Consider the following 20,602-nt stretch of genomic DNA (forward strand, 5'->3'; position numbering starts at 1 on the left):
AGCCATTATTTAAAGCTATGCTCAAGGGCAAATAGTTTCATTCCAATCTATTCGTTTGAATTTTCATTTTTTTTTAAAGTCAGGAAAACTTTGGACCATGGAAATTCCCTGCCTCTTTTCTTTAATCACAATACAAAATACGTGGCCAAGTTTGAGCTTTTGAGTCCTTGCCATTTTAGATGTAATATAATTCGATAATGAAGGGCTTAAAGCATGTAATCCCCTAGCAGGGATTTTTTAAAAGAAAAAGTAATACAGTGAAACAATGGTTCCTCAGGACATTTTGACAAAAGCAGGAAGGGGTCAACTTGCTCTGGAGGTCTCCTTGTTTTTAATGATAATAGAACAACTCTACCCCTCCAAAGGGCTTTGGCTAAGAGCCATACATAACACAAAAGAGTGAGGAGGAGAACACTTCATTTTGGCAAAAACATAGTGGTATCAATCAATAAAATATGAAATCATTCCCCACTTGACAGCAGTTTTAAACTATTAGATTCTTTCTGAGTGCTTTTTACTAGAATCATGGAGTTTCACGAGACCATAAGGACCATTCAATCCTACCCCCTGCTATTCAGGAATATACACGATGCACCCCTAAAGCAGTAAGAGATACTGTCTCCTATGACTACCAACGTGCTTTTGCTCATGCATTGCAAACATTTAAAAGTTCCTACAATAAATTGTGTGTCTTCAAGTTGCCTGTCAACTTATATCAACCCCATGGGTTTCATAGGTTGTTGTTGTATGTCTTCAAGTCTTTCCAAACTGTGGGGACCCTAAGGTAAGCCTATCACAGGTATTTTTGGCAAGATTTATTCAGAAGAAGCTTCCCATTGCACAGATACCTATCTAGAAATCCCATTCATTAAGTGGGATATGATGACAGTTAACTGAATATTCAAATGGCATATCATTCATTGTACATGCCTTAGTTACAACCTGTTTAGATTGCTGTAACACACTTTCTGTGGAGCTGTTTTTGAAGAGGGTTCAGGAACTTTGGCTGGTCCAAAGAGCTACAGAGTGTTAACTGGAATTAGCTATAGGAACCACAAAACTCCTTTATTACAGCAGTTCCATTGACTACTCACCCATTTCTGGGCATAAGTCTTAGTACTAGTAATTACCTATAAAGCTTATACAGCTGAGTTTCAGGTTGTTAGTGTTTTCAGATCTTCTGGGAAGGCCTAACACATTCTCAGTTACCTTTGAGGGCAACACAGAGAAGGATCTTCTCAGGGTCTGGAACTCCTTCCACATGTAGGCTTGGTTGGTACCCTCCATATGATCTTTCCCAGACACACTAGGCTGCAGCCCTCCATACTGTCTTTTCATAACCAGGTACAACTATTTTTATTCCAGAAGGTTTTTGAGGGTTGAGTGTTTTTGTTTTTTTAAAAAGGAAAACAAGCCTTGTACAGTGTGCTGAACTTTTATTTCTTCTTGCTGATTTTTAATGGTTGATTTTGTGGCTGGTTTTAATTGTATGATAGTTTAATTGCTTTTTGAATTTTCTATGTTGAAAATTCTATGCTTAACTATCTTTGTTTTAACCATTGTAAATCTTACAGTAGTTGGGATATAAACAGTAACCGTAACAACATCTGCTGCTACTGCTACTGAGGCCTTGTAATTACAGTATAATCTTCCAAGAAATAAGAAAAATGCAAACAATACATTTTTATACTTATTTCTTCTATTGTTTCTTCTATTGTTTTATTTCTTCTATTGTTTCTTCTATTGTTTTCTATTGTTTAAGTTGTATTTCTAATGTCTATCACAGTTCAAAAAGATTTGATAACAAATATCAAGGTACAGGATTGCAACTTTGCTATGAATGTGAACATAGATTGTTTTTCAACCCACAGCCCCACAGAAGTGTACAATGAGAAAGGTCCTGGAGTGTGTAGTGGCCTCGCAACTCCAGGGATTCCTGGATGAAACAAATTATCTAGATCCATTTCAATCTGGTTTTAGGCCCAGCAAGAGGACTGAGATAGCTGTTGATGCTTTGGTAGATGATCTACATAGAGAACTAGACAGGGGGAGTGCATCTCTGTTGGTTCTCCTGGACCTCTGAGCAGCCATGGTATCTTCCTGGGCTGGCTGGCTGGAGTGGGACTTGGGGGCACTGTTCTACAGTGATTTCATTATGTCCTGAAGGAATGGACACAGAAGATGGTGCTGGGGGAATTCTTGCTTGACCCATGGCCATTGTCTTGTGGGGTTCTTCAGGGCTCTGTACTTTTCCCCATGTTGTTTAACATCTACATGAAGCCATTGGGAAAGATCATCCAGAGTTTTGGAGTTTGGTGCCACCTGTACACAGAAGACTCTCAACTCTATTACTCACTTCCACCAAAAGCCAAGGAAGCAGCCCAGGCTCTGAACTGGCGCCTATCAGCAGTAATGGACTGGATGAGGACAAGCAAATTGAAACTGAATCCAGACAAGACAGAGGTTTTCCTGGTTAGTCATAAGGCAGATCAGGGCATAGGGTGGCAAGAGGATGGGTAACATTCCCTTTGAATTCCTAGGTTCACAGCTTGGGGGTCTTTCTGGACTCATCGCTAAACCTGGAGGCTCAGGTGTTGGCAGCGTCCAGAAGGGCCTTTGCATAATTAAAACTTGTGCACCAGCTGTGCCTGTATCTTGAGAAGCCAGATCTGGCCATGGTGGTCCATGCCTTGGTTACATCCCACTTAGATGCTCTACGTGGGGCTGCCCCTGAAGAGTGCTCAGAAACTTCAACTAGTCCTAAGAGCTTCAGTGAGATTATTTATAAGTGCTGGACACAGGGTGCATACCACCCCTCCGTTATAGCACCTTCACCGACTGCCAGTTTGTTTCTGAGCCCAATTCAAGGTGTTGGTTTTAACCTTTGAAGCCCTACAGGGTTCAGGTCCAACTTACTTATCCAATCACATCTCTTCATACCAACCTGCCCAAATCCTAAGAGCATCAGGGGAGGCCCTACTCTCACTTCCACCACCATCCCAAACACAGCTGGCAGCGATGAGAGAGAGAGGGCCTTTTTGGTAGCCATCCTGAGACTTTGGAATACCCTCCCCAGGGAGATCAAAATGGCACCTTCCCTAACAGCATTCAAGCAACAGATGAAGACCTTCCTATTCAAACAAGCCTTCAGCAAATAAACCTAGGATGAAATGATGAGAATGTTAATCTTCACTGGGCAGTGCAAAGGGCAATAAAATTTTACGAGACACCACAATAACGTTTATAGTTTTTTAATGCTTATTTATGTTTTATATTTTTGTCTTTGATTGTTGGTGATTTTACAGTATATTGTATTTGATGTTGGAAGCTTCTTTGGGTCCCTTTGAGGGAGAAAAGCGGGTTATAAATAAAGATTTATTATTACTATTATTCTTATTATATACCACATAAAGAGCATAGATTTTTATTGGAATTAATCTACAGAGATCTTCATTTCTCTATATTCCATCATACCAAATTTGGGGTGGGGTGGGATGGAGTTCAGTCCTCAAGTCCTCTTTTTGTGGTCCCCAAAGAACTTCTAGTCATTCCCTGAGATTTAATTTTTCCCCAAGGCTGATTTTTAGATTACTCCACCATCAACCCATCCAACACAGAGCAAAATATACTAATACCATCACAGTGGTGCCACTCATACATCACCCAGAGGCATACGATGTGTCTTCAAATCCTTTAGCAGTTGTAATTACTCAAAACATGGTGCCTGGAGGTGACATCATATGACTTCAATGTAATTTCCACAATGATAACTAGATGAAACCAAGTGCATCCAAGGAAACATGTTCATGACCTAATCTAAATGTATAAGAATCCTCCATAGACACTCTGAGAGTCTTCTGCTGAATATATTTGAGAAGGACTACTCTGGCTGGACAGAGTAAACCCAACACAAACCCTGGACCTGTGTGTAAGAGTGTAATTATGAACAAAGCTTTATAAACATTGCTTTTCAGTTCTGCCGGACAACTTAGAAAAGGGAGAGAGGTTTCAACATGCCTCCCATTTTCTCTGATACAGTGCACTGTGTAAATTATCCTTATGCACCATAGTTTCAGGAAGAGATTTGGGGAAGGAGATCATTTATTTAGCCCTCTATTCATTTATTTCATCTATTCCAGAAAAGAATCCCAATGAATATAATGAGGTTTACCTTCAAGGGAAGAGTTCATAGAGCCACATCTGAAATTGCAATCCAATGCATGCTGCCTGGATCCAAGTCCCATGCAGTTCAATTAGGAATACCACCTAAGACTACAAATGTATACTCACGTTTATGAATACTAGCCCCACCAAAGTAATATGCAGGATTTTGTTTTAAGTTATCTGATTAAAACTTTCTTTTGAACTTCCTCTTTTGCAACAGATGAAGAAATGCAGACAAGTCACAAAACAAGCAGACAAGTCACAAAATGCTTCATACAGGTGCTTTAATAAATGTTTTCCTCAATTATCATGCACATATTTTTCAGGAATCACAATAAATATACTTTCATGTAACTGGTTCATTGCTCTAAGCTTTGTAAGCCACAATTCAGTGCAATCCTATTATACAGCTGAAAGAAACACGAAAACATCCAGAACAAAAACAACCCCAAGTAAGCTAAGTAATCAACTAGGATAATAAAGATCTATTGATCAAAAGCCCAGCTCCCTTGCAGGGAAATCATGGAAAAACAGCCATAGGATTTGACAGAGACTTCTGAGATTTTTATCCTTCTCAGCTTTTTTCATGATCTGCAAAATAGAGAAACAGGACAAGTGGCTATAACTACCCTGTTTTGTTACCCTTTTGAGACTTATGGAAATAGAGCAATATAAGTCCCATGCAGGAACTGGTATAAAGAAAAGTCAGACTGTTTCCCTCCCCTTTGGTCATAAAAATGTTAAAGTAATTAATTTATTACTTGTGAGCTGACTAGCTCCTTGTACTTCACTCTAAATGTTCCCAGCAAATCCTCTCAGAACGTACTAATTAGCATTTCCCCCTCTGAGAACAGAGAAGGGACTAATGTCTTTCTGGAAAAAAAAAAAAAGAATGGTTCTGCAACAAAACAGGAAATATATATATATATATATATATATAATGTTTTCCTCATTGATACAGTAAGAAAGGAAGGAAAGATATTCAAGAGAGAAATAAGACAAATCAAAATAGATTCTCTCAGTGTCTGCAATTTTGTTAATGTAATTTGACTTTCAAATTATAATGTGTCTGTCTACTGGAAAGTTATAACATATAGTCCACCCATGGCCATGAGGATCAAATTGACTATAGCTAGAAAGAATGCTGTTGCTGTGTGTCTTTTTGACATTTGGCAACCCTAAGGCAAACCTATTATGGGATTTCATTGGCAAAATTTGTTCAAAGGGGGTTCACAATGTCTTCCTCTGAGGCTGAGAGAGTGTGACTTGTTCAAGTTCACCCAGTGTGTTTTCATGGCTGAGCAGGGATTTGAACACTGGTCCCCAGAGTCATAATCCATCAATCAAACCACTATGCCACTCTGAAAAATAGGGCTCCCAACATAGTGGGATTAATTCTGTATATATTTTTTTAAAATCTAGCATTGATATATCCTTGCTTTTCCATGAAATTATTCTGCACAATATATATGAGTTCTTTGCAGGACAACTGTGGTCTTTTTATGGGCAGAAATGTTCTTTAGAGGGGTGAGGGAGCTGTTTCCAGTTAGACAGATGTGTGTGTGCGTGTGTGGGGGGGGGGGGGAGTTATGTGTATGTTTATCTATACAAAAATGAACAATCTTGCACAAAAAACCCCTATGCAGCTCTTGTTGCTTCATTTTTTGAAACAAGACTGCACAAAACACTGATGATCATCAAGTTTGCAGACAACACCAAATTGGGAGGGATAGTCAATACTCCAGAGGACAGGAGCAGAATTCAAAACGATTTTGACAGATTACAGAGACGGGCCAAAACTAACCAAAAGAGGTTCAGCAGTGACAAATGCAAGATACTCCACTTTGGCAGGAAAAACGAAATGCAAAGATACAGAATGGGAGACAATGCCTAGCTCGAGAGCAGTACGTGTGAAAAAGATCTCGGAGTCCTCGTGGACAACAAGTTAAACATGAGCCAACAATGTGATGTGGCGGTAAAAAAAGCCAATGGGATTTTGGCCTGCATCAATAAGAGCATAGTGTCTAGATCTAGGGAAGTAATGCTACCCCTCTATTCCGCTTTGCTTAGACCACACCTGGAATATTGTGTCCAATTCTGGGCACAACAATTCAAGAGAGATATTGACAAGCTGGAATGTGTCCAGAGGAGGGCGACTAAAATGATAAAAGGTCTGGAGAACAAGCCCTATGAGGAGCGGCTTAAGGAGCTGGGCATGTTTAGCCTGAAGAAGAGAAGGCTGAGAGGAGATATGATAGCCATGTGATAGCAATGTGAGAGGAAGCCACAGGGAGGAGGGAGCAAGCTTGTTTTCTGCTTCACTGGAGACTAGGACACAAAACAATGGCTTCAAACTACAAGAGAGGAGATTCCATCTGAACATTAGGAAGAACTTCCTGACTGTGAGAGCCATTCAGCAGTGGAACTCTCTGCCCCGGAGTGTGGTGGAGGCTCCTTCTTTGGAAGCTTTTAAACAGAGGCTGGATGGCCATCTGTCAGGGGTGATTTGAATGTAATATTCCTGCTTCTTGGCAGGGGGTTGGACTGGATGGCCCATGAGGTCTCTTCCAACTCTTTGATTCTGTGATCTGTGATTCTGTGAATATCTGGAAACAGTGGCTTTTGTGGGAAAATAACCTTGACTCCCCCACATATATTTTTGTACAAAATATTTGGTAAAAGTACTTCTAAGATGTCGAAATGCTTGGCAAGAACTGCACAAAAATATTCCTTTTCTCCACAGTGAGGTTAATACAGTACTGTGGAAATTATTTCACTTCACTTGTGAGGATAAAATAATCAAATATTTACATATATAACTGGGAGGAAAGGACAGACAGGGTTAATATCAGTGGAACAAGAAGAAATTTCCTTTTTTTAAATGATAGTTTGAAATAGACTGATTGCTTCCTTTGTGGAAACAACATCTGTCCAGTGACAGAGAGGACTTCCAATGCCAACATAGGTAATGAATGTATTTCAGGATTTAGTCTGAACTTTATGGGAGCTATTCAGGATTTTTGACTTATTGGAGATATAGGGTTCATCACTTTGGATAGCTCTTTTAAAGTTCAGACTAAAACCAGTATCAGAATAACCAACCTGTTGAAACAGATACCACTACTGGGTCTGGTACCAAAATATATTTGTCTTTTATCCACTCATTGGCTTCCTTTCTATCTTGCTAATAAAATGGCAAATTTTGGGACAAATTCAGGTCATAAGTACATACCGGCTTGAGAACCGTAGTGGCAATCCATGCTAAAATGGTCTTCAAGCAAGTAAGAGTTTACTAAAATGATCTGTAAGGCTCAGGTGAACCTGAAAATGCTTTGAAGGTACACTATCCTCATCTCATTGACTGTAAAATATACTAAATAATAGATTTTTTTAAAAAATACAGAAATTCATGGAAGAACTGTTTCCATTGATCACTAGGTAATCAACATTTGTCAGATGTTCTGTGTAAAATGTATTTCTCACACTGCTGCTGTGTCACCCTCGAGGAGAAAAAGTAAGATATGAGACTGTTAGCACTCAGTTATTTTCCCTCTGTGGCTCTATCAACTGCTGGTGTGCTTTGTCTGAGGAATGGTAAGCACTATTGACAGATAAAGAAAGAGAAGAAACAAGGAATACATTGAACAGTGATTGCTGGATCTCAGTACAAATTGTTGAGCACAAGGACTGACAATCGGTAAGATCACAAAGTAGGTGGGAAGCAAATGGAAATATGTAGAGAAGTCTCAAAGGAGAGGAGCAAATAATGTAATAGCTTTTAGAAACTGCTTATTTTATTGATTGACATTCATGAGGGACAACATTTTTAGATAGTCTTTTAAAACCACATTGGAGTTTCTGCTCTGGGATCCCTAAGGCATGCTACAGGCTTGTATAGTTCCTCATCCTACTTTTCTATTTCTCAGTATAAGCAAGGTTTATATTTGTTTTGGGCCAGCAGAAATAATATTGAAACCTGCACCAACAAGAATCATAGAATTGGAAGAGAGCACATGGCTCATTTGGTCCAACCCCCTGCCATGCAGGAAAAGCACAATCAAAGCAATCAAAGAGTTTGTGATAACTACAGTATTGCCCAAAGATACAGGTCAAGTATACCTTATCCAAAAATCTTGGGACCAGAAGTGTTTCAGATCTTCTTCTGATTTAATGTGTGGTCGAAGGCTTTTATGGCTGGAATCCAGAACATGGAACATGGCCATACAGTCTGAAAAACTCACAGCAACTCACTTCTCATAGCAACCCACTTCTGATTTTTGGAATGCATATGTTTGCATATATGTACATAAGATGAAAGCTTGAAGATGGGATCTCAGACTAAACATACAATTCATTTATATTTCATATACACCTGAAACACATACTGAAGGTAATATTAGATAACATTTTAAATATTTTTTGCATGATATAAAGTTTGTATACACCACAGAAATTGTCCACACATGTGGACAATTTCAGAGCATTCAGATTCTGGAATTGTAGATAAGGGATTTTCAACCAGTATATGTATATCTATTCAACTCTTCTGAAATGTAAGGTTCTTGAGTTTGATGGGCTTTCCTTATCCCTGGAAGATGGAGATAAAATTGAGACCTAAATGTATGTTCTGGAGGACAGTGTTCAGTGCTTGGAGGTGAGAGCCATTCATGAGATTTTCAGAAAATGTTAGGTCCTTTCAGGCATGATTCCTGAGCAGAAAAAATATGAAGCTAGTTAAGAGGTATGGACACATCACCTTTTCCCAGAATGCTTCCCTGTTCCTCTCTGCCAGTAGGTTCTTGGAGGAAATATTCTAATTGTATTCCATTGACAACTAAGAATCCTACTTTATTAAGATTTCTAAGCAAGGAAATTACCTTCAAGAGGATACAGGTAGAAAAACATTTAGAGCCTGCCAACTCAACATGGGGGCACAATGGGGATGGTGCATTGTACATTGTAATGTCCTTGTAAGGAGTGTTCAGATTTCCTGTTTGGACATAATGCCAAGGCTGTTGTTTTGCAATTACTTATGGTTAATGAGTGAGTGTGGCATATAACTGTAACAGAGGTCGACACTTAGCATTTTCTTTTCTTGGTGACAATTGGCCTAGTGGAAAAGCTCTCCATTTTGGCTATAGCATGGCAAATATATTGTTTCATACATCAATATTGAAAGTAGAGCTCCTAATGACACTGGGTGTAATCCATCTTCCTCAGCATCAATGGTAGTTTGAGCACTAAATTCCCTGGAATGTAGACAAGTACTCATTACCTTCAAAGCCTCTTGCTTTGACTTGTCTCACTGTCCCAGATTAGGCCACCTGAACCAACAAAGGGCAATTTGCATTCTTTGCTGTCCCAATGATTAGTTTCCTGAAAGGCTGTACTGTTTGAAAGTATGCATTTTGTGTTTGCATTGTCAGAATCTTATTTCAATCATTTTTCTCTTCTTAATTTCCATGTCCATCGGTGTTATTCCTTCAATAGAAACACTGAGGAGTACTTAGCAATGATCAAACTTTTTCAAAAAGGAATTTAAAGCTCAAAAAAGAAAATCCAAACTACATCAGACTAAGTGACATTTCACAGGTTAAAAACTCACATGATTCAGATGATGAAAAGCAAACACCAAACAAAGGGATTTTAAAATACACGTAAGTTACAGTAAAGTCAGATGTTTAACCAAAACCACGAGGGAACTAACCACATCTGAATTTTTTTGCCAGGAAACTGTTAATAAGAAAAACAGAAAGATCAGCATTGCTTCCCACTTTGAGCGAAACTACAGTCATCTGTCTCAGTTTCTCCCAAAAAATTTATGTGAAAAGAAGCTTTCATCATGTTTGCATATGTATGTGGATTATCTTTTAAAGCATATGCACACACACGTGTGTAGATTTATTATTCTATAAGCTGTCAATAAATCAAGAATACAGTCATGGTTTCTTGAAGAATATAAGAAGGCATAAAATTACAAAAACAAACACAATGGATATGAGCAGTGCTATAATATTTAAACTGCAAACCTGTGCATTTACACTGCAAACCAAAAGCAATCAGTTCAATGTGGTTTCTACCTCACATCAGTGAGAAACAGGATTATAACCTATCTTTGATAACTAGGGAAATTATTTTGGCTCCGAACAAAAAGAAACTTCCTGGAATTGTCTCATGCTAGGATTATCAAAGTAGAGGGAATGACTAGAGGGCAAGATAGGCATGATCACCCCACCCTTCCCACATACTATTCATAAAGAAATGCAAAACCATAGAATCAGAGAAATGAAGGGACTGCAGACACAACCTGGTCCAACTATTAATGCAAGATGCAGCTACAGAATCTGTGACAAAGATTTAAATTTATCAAGTGAATGAATGTCCAATACCTCTTAAGTCAGTCTGTTCCTTGCCTCTCCATTACTGTGTGCCCTTCTATACTATACAGTTATAGCACTATGATTTCACTTTAAATGTCATATGACTGGTTTCGGCCCAGCTTACCTGTCTGAATGTCTCTCCCTCTATGATCCACCTCAGAAGCTAAGATCATTGGGGGAGGCCCTGCTCTCAGTCCCTCCCCCCTCATAGGCACGGCTGGTGGGGATGAGAGACAGGGCCTTCTCAGTGGTGATTCCTCATCTGTGGAACTCCCTCTCTAGTGAAATTAGATCAGGTCCCTCCCTCCTGACCTTCAGAAAAAAAATTAAAGCCATGGCTATGGGAACAAGCTTTTGGTCAGTAAGCAGCACTGTAAGAGATTACAAATAATGGAATGATGACTCAGATTGGCCCTGGAATATGATTTGGATTTTGTGATTTTAACTGATGTTTTAATGTTTATGTTTCTAATTGCTTTGAAATAAATGCAGTTGTTTAGTTACCAATATGTATATACAGTATTGAATTTTTGCCTTATGGGTGAGAAGAGTGAGGTACAAGTGTGGTCAAGGAAGGAAGGAAGGAAGGAAGGAAGGAAGGAAGGAAGGAAGGAAGGAAGACAGGCAGACAGGCAGACAGGAATGACTAAGTGGGTTTGTACTTTGTTGAAACTTTAGTGGAGTCTGGCTGATAATGTAACATGCTCCTCTCTGAACTGCAAGTTTCAGTATCCCAAAGGATAGAAACAGTGTCGGATTTAGGACAAATGAGGTCCTTTGCTAGTTAAGTTATGAGGCCCCATATGTGGGCCCTAAAAGAAGTAGGCCCAGTAGGCCCACACTGCCTGCTTTGTGGCACTCTTTCATAGTATATCAACCTTATCATTATGTCTGGAATCACATTCAAATTTAGAATGGCATCAGATAAGCAAAAACCATCATAAAAAATTGGCAGGAAGATGGTAAATCTGGAAGTTTAGGTGATTCAGTTCATCTTGGAGGAGGTGGGGTTTGTAGATTCTTTTTGCACGGTCTGCCAGGGCTTTAATGGTGATTCTTTTTTGACTTGGGTGATGGTTGGAGTTTTCATGTAGGTATCTATCCATGTGTGCAGGTTTTCTATAAACTGTGTGGCCCAATTGTTGATCTGGTTTGCGGAGGACTAAAACATCTCAAAAAGCAAGCTTTTCCTTCATTTTCTTTTTCCACGGTGAATTAGATGTTTGGGTGGATGCTGTTAAGGTGATCCAGGAACCTGTTTTGTTCTTCTTCTCCATGGCTCCAAATGGTGAAGATGCCATTCACATATCTGAACCATATCGTGGGCTTTTTGTTGCTGTTTCCAGGGCTTGTTTTTCAAAGTGTTCCATATAGAAATTTGCTATGACTGGGCTGAGAGGGCTCCCCATAACTACTCCATCTTTCTGTTCATAGAATGTATTGTCCCACTGAGAGTAGCTTGTGGTGAGGCAATGGTGAAACAGAGCTGTGATGTCTTCTGGGACCTTCTGATTGATTAGTGTAATGGTGTTTGCTATCGGGACCATGGTAAATAGAGACACCACATCGAAGCTGATCAGTTTGCTGTTGGTATTTAGCTTGAAGGTGCTGATTTTTTTTCTATGAAGTGGGCTGAGTCCTTGATGTAGTGGGTGTAAACATTGTTTTCTCACAGATATGTCCTATCTAAAATAATTAATACTTATGCCTTTCTCCAGTCTTTCTCTCCCCATGCAGATCTAACACAGGTAGGTAATTTCCTACCCAGTGGATTGCACCATTGCTTCACTCCTTGGGAATTTACATCACCTGGATTCTGAATATCAAGAGGGGAGACTTGACTTTTTAGTTGACTATCTATGCCTCTAATCAGGAACTGCTTTGCCTCTCTGATTTCTTGTGACTTCATGGGGTGCTGGGTAGACAAGTTTAAAACCCATCAATAGCATACCATGCATCTACAGTAGTGAAAGAAAATTGTTAATTCCCTTCCTTAGTTGACTGGCAAGAAGTGAGGAAAATCCCATCTCTGTCCTCATCATGGTGTGCTGGTTGGAGGGGTTAACTTTGATTATTAAAAATAAGAGCTTCTTTCTGCTAGATGAGAGAAGATGGGGTTCAGGATACACAGTGGTGAGCTAAAAGGGATTTTTTTTGTGAACTGCATATCTGTGGACTAATGTAAGAGACACTCAGAACAATCTGATATTTGCAGGGGGAGTTTTACTGAATTCTCCAAAGACAGAGAAGTGTGGTACTCAAGACCAAATGGTCTTTTGATGTTATTTATTGTTGGCACAATAAAATCAATAATGCACACTATCATGGAAAATGAATCTCAGTTTTTACCAGAGTTTTACGGCCAAACACAGTGTTCAAAATGTTGCACCCCACCCCTCCACATTTTCTGGAAACTTCCACCAGAATTTTCCCTGCCCTCCAGTTCCAGTTTTGGGATGCAGAAAGGTCTTCAGTCAGGATGATGACTATTTCCTCCAAACCACATTGCAATCTGCCATTTTTATGGTGGAATGCAGCACTAAATCATACCCTTGATTATTATGTGTAACTTTCTTGTTGCCAATCAGTTTTCCAATGCACTGAAAAGCACATTCAGTCATTAAACTTCTGTGAACCTGAGAAATGCCAAAATCTATCACTGGGTGACCATTTTGCCCTGCACAGCTCAGGCTCAGTCACAATCCTGATGGGAATTCAAGCCTTCCTGGAAATGAATGAAAGTATCAAGCTGACAGTCTGCCTTATGCAGTGACTTTGGTACTAATTCAATTGGAAATGACAAACATGTTTCACCTTATTTAAACTATTAGAAAGAGGGCTTAACAACTAGTTATTTTAACATAATGATTATCTCATTGGGTGTTTTGCCAGTGAATGCAATTACAGTGGAAAGAGAAGCAAGGCAATGTTAATATCTGCACAAATGGGCACATTAACAAACCTGGTATTTTTTGTAGTCTCTTGTAATCAATTTTCTGTAAGCCTTTGCCTGTAATCTTCACTCATACTAGCTCAAGAAGAGGAGGAGGAGAAGGAACAGCTCAACATGTGTGGTTAATCATGAAATGCATATGGATACACTCATATGAGTCACTATTATCTCAAATTAAAGACTCTACTATTACCAAACACCAATTTAGTTCCACTCCTAACAATGACAGAAGACATTCCTAATTATGGCATACTTTTATAAATCCTTTATCATTTTTCTGTTATAAATGTTCAATGTTACCTATTTTCTGAGGAAAACATAAGGCGAATGCTTCAATCTCTGCAATTTGTGCAGTCCTGATCACCAGATCAGTCTTTTGCAGCTACAGCATTCTTATTTGACTGAAGTCTCATCTTTTTATAAGTGAATTAAAAAAAAAAAACAGGCCTTCCTTGGGTATTGGTACTGTGGGACAGGTGACTGCCATATTGTTAGCAGGATGGAAAATGACAGAATATACAAAGGGGGAAGGATTTCTTTCTAGCTCTGAAAATGGTTTGCTAGCTGTCAGTTCATTTTTACCCTGATTTAAGAGCACAATGCTTACCTATACAGTCCTAAATTGTCTTAACTGAACACCAACTCCTGTACAAATCTGGCTGGGTGGTATAGCCAGCACTTGTGGCTTTGCTTCAAGAATTCCCAACACTTCAAGTATGATGGGTGGCAACCAGAGAGGCCACCGATTTGTGACATCCCATATGTGAACTGCTCTCTCCAGGGAAGACATCTGGCGTGTTGTTGCTATTTGTTGCCCTTCAGCTACAGGATAAAAACACCCTTCTCATTTCTGCACACCCTTTTGCAAGATAGACAACTGATAATGGTCCAGATATTACTGGCTAAAATTCTCAGCAGCTTTATTCAGCATAGCCAATAGCGAAGAATAATGGGAGTTGCAGTGGAGCTACATCTGAAGGACCAGATAAATCCCACTCTGGCTACTCTATTCTGTATATTTTAAAAATGTTCTCATGTGAACACTCTATAGGTTTCTGTTGTAGCCATCTTAAAAGTGTTTATTATTATAAATATGCAAACCACTCTAAGGGTATGTCTACACAGTAGAATTAATGGAGTTTTACATCACTTTAACTGCCATGGCTCCAAGCTACGGATTCATGGAAGTTGTACTTTTACAAGGTATTTAAGCTTCTGTGTCAAAGAGTGCTGGTGCCTCTCCAAACTGCTGATCCCAGTATTCCATACCATTGACCCATGGCAGTTAAAGTGGTATCAAACTGCATTAATTCTACAGCATAGATGCACTTTAAAGCTACTAGATGAAGAATAGAAATGAAAAATCACTTCTAAATAAACACATGAAATCAGCGAATGATTTGTTTCTTTTTCTTTTTTTAAAAAATCCTGATTTTATTCCCTCTGATATTGCTTAATGGAAGTTTGTCAGTAAATTCCCTATTGCAGCTAAGAAGAGAGTGATTGAAGAGGGAGAAGGGAGAACAAGCTATGGAGGGATAGGAGCATGCAAACATGGGGAAGTCCTGACCTAATGGTGAGGGCTTGTAGGAGTCCCCCTTTCTGGATGCATTAGCCACTTTTATCCTTCTCTTAATGGAACAGATGATTCAAATCTACAATTTAGAAAAAAAAAGTTGCTGGGACTGCTATAAAACCTATCAAGCCTGTGTCAGCAAAAATAGTGTCAACGCAACACCACCAGATGTTACTGCCAGTTCTTTAAAAATACTTTTTAAATGATGCCAAGGTTAGTCATAGTGGCTCCTTTGGAATCATGATTATAATGAAGAAAACTGAAATATGCGAAGGGATTTCATCTTGTGACTGAAACAGTATTCATAAAAATTTCAGAATCCTCTAAAGGAGAAAGTGCCATAAAGTGTCACCACTCTGCATCCATTTCTTTTTTTAACGTATCCATCAATAAATCTTCCTGCACTTCACAATCCAATGCATGTAAGGTTAAACACGCAAAATCTACTGGCAGCTAGTGACTCCCACATGACTGGAGTGGTGAATCTGCTTTGAATTTCAACCTGAATTTTAAAAGCACCATCTATGGTGTGGAATTTATTTTAAAGAATAGGGTTTAGGACCTGGTATAGCTCCTTTAAAACGCAGAATGAAAATCCAAATTGGACTCATCTACTCCCGCTGTCATGGACAACATGTAATTCTCTAGTGGGTAGTCTCAGCTTAAAAAAATCTGAATCGGCAACATGTGCCAGCTATGATACTGATGATACTGTCATGAGTTCTTTGATTGTGAGTCCCTGCATGGTAGGGGTTTGTACTAGCTGGCCCTTGAGATCAGCAAAAGACTGAAATCTGTTTTTATGACTTTATCACATTGGCTAGTTTCCTGGAGTCACAAGCCCTCTTCACATGGGCTAAATAGCCTCATTTTGGTGCTTTTGGACGGGGCTTAGACAGGGCCTGCCTAGTACCATCAGATGAGAATTGGCAGGCCCTGCTCACATTCCTCTTGAAATGTTGGGGAAGCGTCAGAAGGTGCTTCTCCTAGACCATGGGGAAGAAAGTGTTTTTGGGTAGCTCCAATGGAGATACCTACACTTTCTTCCTCTTTTCCCCATTTCCCCATATGATGGGGGGAAAGGTGGTGGGGCAATGGCCACTGCCATGTGTTGCCTCCCTTTCTCCCATCTGATGGGGCATTGGTGCCCTGTCCCATCCCCACCATATGATGGTGGAAGGAGGGAGAGTGTGCAGGGCGCCACGAGGCACCCTATAAACCTTTCCTTTCACCTGTAGCTGCCAGCACAACAACATGGCCCCATGAGCTGTGTGAAGAGGTCCATAGTCCAACCCTCAAACTATGCTCTCAATATGGCATTTCTCCTCAGACTAAAAGAATTCTTTTTAAAATAAAGAAACTCTCTGTGTTCCTTTTTCATCTTTCCTACTCAGCAGTAAAGCAACAGATTGCTTTTCCTCCTCTTTGCCGGTGTTACCAGGAGGCTTCTAAAAAGCAATGTGAGTAAATTGCCCTTCTGTCCTCCCTGCATGATCGGGCACAACTGGGAAGTGACCACTGAGACCTTTCTTTTTTACTGTCCCCATCCTCAACTATGAGAAGAGGAGTGAAACAAAATGAAGCAAAATACAACTTGATCATGAGATTCCTCTTCCACCTTTTCATTAGGCTGCCTCCCTCTTAACATTAATAACATTAGAGATAGAGTGTGAATCCCAATAAAATTAATATTTATTAAATTGGAAGCAGGGAATTCCCTTTAGCTCTAATATGTTGTCATTTAAATGAATGTATCCTAAGTTATGTTTCCTCATGCATGCAAGCATTGACAAGAGTGCCTTCCACTTGTCTTCCATGTTCTTACTTAGCTGGGCTGTGGATTCAGTCTAGATGTTGAAGGTGAAGGAATCAACAGCCTTTTGTGGATGTGGTAAAGCATGGGGCAAGGCCTACTGGGGACATGTTGCCCAAGGCTGTTCCCTAAAAGACAACACATAATCATCCATTTCTGTACATATATTCCAGAGAACACTAGGGAATTCGCTTTCTTCATCCACCCAGAGATTGTCAGGACTGCAGACAGCTTTCAAAACACACACACACATCGTTACCTTTCTCAGTCTGGGTGCATACTTTCCAATAGATCATGTAATGGCAGCTTCCCAACTGTAATATTCACCAGTCAGGAACGCAGCCCATTTATAGTTCAAATGAATATGTTTTATCTTTTGGCACTGAGATATTTGACCTAGTTCAGGATATTATTTTACCATCATTTGAACACATACAGTCTCTGTCTGATTAAGATGGCAATCGTGGCTGATTAAATCAGTCCTGGCAACTAAACAAATGAGAAACTCAAGTACAGGGTCTCTGAGATTGGCAGGAAAGGGAGAGGCAGGCATTCTAATCTTTAGATCATGAACATAGCTTGTTTTGGGCAATAGCCATGACAATTTGATCTCAGTTCTTATCGGAGTGAGAACAGGAAAGGGCCGCTTTATGGCTTATTGTTATCACGAACAAACCCAACCAAAGTCAAGCCCACAAATAATCACTGTTTCCTGAACATTATGAAGCATGAGCACAAATAAACAAGATTATGAGCTTACCGAAGTATATGGATATCATAAAGGTGACATTAAGTCTGCTGAAAAATTAATGAGAATTGGTCCCCAATCTGAATCAAGGGCCTTCACTTTCATAACTTTAATGAGAAAGGCACAAACGTTATCATCCATGGACCGTTTCTTCCTCTCTTTTTTTTCAGATCTCTAAACTGTTCCAAAATATATAAGTACTTTTCAGACATTATCTAAACATATCCAATTAACACAGGAAGAATATTGTGGGAAGCCCTATTCCTGGCTATCTTCAATTCTGCAATCAAAAGTGACAAGTCTGGATAGAAAAGCATCCCTTTTGCATGGACATTCTCTATGCAATGAGGAATCAAATGGAGTCAGAGTACCTAGCTGAGCATAAACATATATGAAAGCTCTCTTGGGACCTCATCACATTGATGAGGTCCTCTGGTTCTATTTGTTAATCTCCATGGTCAATCAGGGAGCAGCAGAGTAATCCTGGTGCCCTGCACCCGGACTCACTGGCAGCTGTCTGTGTGGCTTCCCCTCACAGTAGGCACGTTGTTCCTAATTGAACATGAGGAGGCTCCTGTGTTGGTGGTGCAGGATGGTAGGATACTGCTGCCCCAGTTAAGACAGAGAACCCCTCTGTAAGTGAGGCTACATCGTATGATAGGCAGGGTCAGGCTCTGGAAGTGTTCTAGAATGCTGGCATTTCCTCATATGATGAGGTCTCTAGTCAGACATCATTCTTTGGCAGGCATGTAGCCGGGGGGGGGGGGGGGGGGGCTTGAGGGGCTTCAGCCCCCCCCCCCCCCGAAATTCTCATGGTGGTTTGTGAAAAGGCCTTACTGGTGCATTATTTAAACTGTTATGTTTATTCATATCATGATCTGATCACCATACTCAATATATCCCATATGCATGGGGGTATTGGGGTAATGATACAAAAGGTTTGCTAGGGTAGACCCTCTTTCACTCAGACTCAGCCCCCCCTGAAACTCATCCCCTCCCCGAAACCCCCCCTGAAAAAAACTCAGCCCCCCCCGAATCGAAATCCTGGCTACGGGTCTGCTCTTTGGAACTGGCGATAGAAACGGGTGGGCTTAACTTCTTGATCTGTTGATGCAGACATTATTTTAGATAATGTCTGCATAGGGATATAGTTGGGATGTAAAATTCATTATCATCAAGGGCGATTTCACCCTTTTGGTTGCCTTCAAAGAGCCGTTTGTAATTTAAGACTATATGAATGTAACTATGTTGCCCTTGCATTGAAAATTCCATAGGCCACATAAAATGACATGGCAGGCCGGATTTGGACTGCAGGCCTTGTGTTTGGCATGTGTGAGCTATTAGGCTTGTGTAATCCAGGTAAACAGCAATCTGTTTCAGTGTCCTGAATTTCGATGGGGGTCCCAATCCATCTTTCAAGAGCCCTCCGAATTCAGAAGGACAGAAATCCATTTTCGATCCAGGAAGTCAAAAGATTCATTTTCTATCCAGCCCATTGGTGGCAAATGGGGGGAGGGACTTCCCACAGGCTCCCCTTTCCATCATTTTAGGTATCATGTTTGCCCTTATATTCTTCATTAAGATCTGGATTAAAAGCATCAAAATTAAGATGCCACTCTTCCTGTGATCCTTTCTCTTCTTTTTGTAGAAGGGATTGGGTTTAATGCTTTGTTAAAGCTGTTTCTACTCTAGAGGAGACAGGAGGTGCAGGTGCGTACACTCTCTCCCTGTAGCAGGCAGTTTTCAAAGGCATTTTAAGGATGCTTCCTATTTCCCAGGGAAAGAAGAGGGATTAACCTGGAGGTATCCTACTCTGGGCTTCCTTTTAAAAGCCCTCTCTTGATTTGGAGGTGCTGGAGTGGTGCCTTTTTGCTCTCATGCTTTTCCCTATAGCAGCTGCCTCCCTCCCTGCACTCTCTGTGTAACCAAAAGCAGCCAGTTTTTGACAGCCACTGCTATGTTTCGGCCAGTAAAAAAATGGCGGTGGAGCCCATGCCATTATGGGCTTCCCAACCAACCAAACAATCCAAAGGCAAACATCCATAACGAATCCGTCAACAACCTATGGGCTATAGTTTTCAGTGTTTGGGTGAACTTTGTTCAAACAGATTGAGTAGTTACCTGTGGCAATTTACCTTAGTGAGTTACTCACTCAGTGTACATGCACATGTTTCCTGTATTGAAATAGCACATGCATTTTGGGTTTTTCCCCCCCAGAAAGAGTATCATAATACAAATAGTAGTCTGACATGTCACAGAAATCCTCACAGACAGTGGCTGAATTTATTTGCTTTTACATGCAAAAACAAAATATGTGAAAATTGGCTCCATATTAATTGCTGGGTCCTCAAAAGCTTCTACAACAAAGAATTATCGTCTGATGCTGTTCATGAGTCAATTGTGTTGGATTGTATGGTCATGTACCACAATGTACAATAAGTTTTGTGTTCCAGACTTAACTGCTTTTAATGAGCTGTTATTTACTAATTATATTTATAAACTGGAAATTTGTTTATAAATATAATCACTTGTCAACTATGTTAGCAGCACTTAAATTTTTAATAAAAATTCATAATGTAACATTTTCTCTAGTATTTATAACTCTATAATTCTAGTATTTATAATGATTTATAAGACATTAAGCCACCCACAGCTGGACTGCTATTACCTGAAACCACATATATGACCGAATACAATTAAATTGCTTGCTTCCTATCCCAGCATGCCATACAGGTGCACTTGAGGATGCAGGGATTCCTAGAGAAGGTATGTTTCTAGGAATCTCCAGATCCTTCAATGCAACTCTATCATATGCCTGAACAGACTCAGAAGTGGAGTTGGCAGATCAAAAGACAACCTGGCTAAATGGCACTACCTAGAAGAATCCTCCACCTTGTGTGACTGTGGAGCAAAAATAACAACTCAGCATCTGTATGCTTGGGAAACTGCAGGCATCAGCTCTGCACTT

At 40.0% G+C, this 20,602-nt stretch overlaps 1 protein-coding gene across 3 annotated transcripts in view; it reads right to left on the reverse strand.

Moving 5' to 3' along the window:
* The window catches only part of FBLN2 (fibulin 2), a 183,339-nt gene that overhangs the window by 107,182 nt on the left and 55,555 nt on the right, over positions 1 to 20,602 (reverse strand). The window lies entirely within an intron of this gene.

Source organism: Anolis sagrei, chromosome 2 (genome assembly GCF_037176765.1).
Source record: "Anolis sagrei isolate rAnoSag1 chromosome 2, rAnoSag1.mat, whole genome shotgun sequence".
Taxonomy (NCBI): Eukaryota; Metazoa; Chordata; class Lepidosauria; order Squamata; family Dactyloidae; genus Anolis; species Anolis sagrei.